Raw genomic sequence first — 1,726 nt, forward strand, 5'->3', positions numbered from 1 at the left:
ATCAGAAGCTCCTCCCACCTGAACTGAAGGTTTGAGCTGAACATTTAATATCGTTTTTCATCCTTATTTCAATCCTTTTTTAATCCTTTTTCATTCTTACGCAGATGACACCTAGATCTACCTTCAGTTGAGACCTACCGTATTTATTCAAGTATAATACGAGCCGCTTCTCGAACAACAACAAACACGTTTGTCTGTAATGGCTGCCATCTACCGGTGATCTGAGAAAGTTTGTATCCCTGAAAAAAACATTTCCCCACCAGAGGGGGCGCTTGCGAGTAGGAAGTAATCTGCTTTTCCCCCACAAGATGGCTCAAATCTCATGTGGTCTCTGACTTTTGTGTTGGCGCCTCCTGGTGGACTATGTGTAAAATGCCAGAATTCCTATGACAGCTGATATATATTTGTTGTCAAAATACCTTTTAGTGCATGTGTTGTTAAAATAAAATGAACAGTCCAATGATCATTTTACTGATATATATAAAGACTGCAAAGGCTGAAAAATCTTGAAGTCTGTATTTTGGAGGTAGTTTGAGGATTACATTTTTTATGCTTTTTAAGCTCAAAAAAGTGGTGGTCGTATTATACATGAGATCRTATTATACACGAATAAATACGGTAATCATTCTTCTTTACTAAAACCACTGTTTGACTGCATCACTGAAGTCCAAGCTTGGATGGCTTCAAACTTTCTAAACTTAAATTAAAACAAAATTGAACCTATTATTTTTGGACACAGTGGTAATCTCAGTGCTTCTAGAACCATCTGTAAAATGTCATGTAAAAAATTTGAGTGTGATCTTTGATTCACGGTGCTGCATGGTGTCAGTTGGTAGAGCTGTTGCCTCTCAGCAAGATGGTAGTTTGCATGTTCTCTCCGTGCATGTGTGGGTTTTCTCCAGGTACTCCTGCTTCCTCCCACAGACCAAATACATTAATGTTAGGTTAACTGATAACTCTAAATTATCCCTATGTGTGAGTGAGAGAGGGAATGGTTGTTTGTCTCTGTGTGTCCCTGTGATGGACTGTAAACCTGTCCAGRGTGTACCCCACCCCTCACACTGTGACTGCTGGATATGGGCACCAGTGACCCCGTGACTCTGAAAGGAAGAAACAGGTATAGATGATGGATGTAAGACGAGCCAAAATGGCTCACCAAATGGCCTCCATGTCCACCAAAGTGGACCACACGAAAGCTGACATGCAAAATCTAAAGCAGAGCCATGAACACCACCTTGAGGGCCTCAAAAGAACAACAGTTTTTAACTTTAGGCCGCAGTCGGCCATGGGACCGCATTGATTTTGAATAAGGTGCAATACACTTTCTCACCAGTAGTGGCGGTAGTGCACCACTCAGATGTTTAACAACTTTTTATTATGTAGAAGAAGAACCATAGGTACCTGCTGAGAAAGGAAACCTACTTAAATTAGCTGCGGACATGAAAGCGCCTGCTGAAGGAAAGGAGAGAGGAAAAAGTAAGTTATTTCTAGCGGCAGAACAGGTTGGAAGATGACTGTTTAATGTTATTTATTGTTTTTTAAATCGTCCTACAGGCTCTGACATGTTAGATAAATTTGAAAATGAGGTTTTTAAAATATCCGTAAGACTTGAAAAAATCCGTGAGATTGCTCTATACGTCCTACAAGTTGACATGTGTGGGTTCGGGCTGCAGCTGCCCCGCTGCCTTTCGTCTCCTCCCCTCCCGCTGTGCAGGACGTACTGCTG

Source organism: Austrofundulus limnaeus, unplaced genomic scaffold (genome assembly GCF_001266775.1).
Source record: "Austrofundulus limnaeus strain Quisiro unplaced genomic scaffold, Austrofundulus_limnaeus-1.0 Scaffold313, whole genome shotgun sequence".
Lineage (NCBI taxonomy): Eukaryota > Metazoa > Chordata > Actinopteri > Cyprinodontiformes > Rivulidae > Austrofundulus > Austrofundulus limnaeus.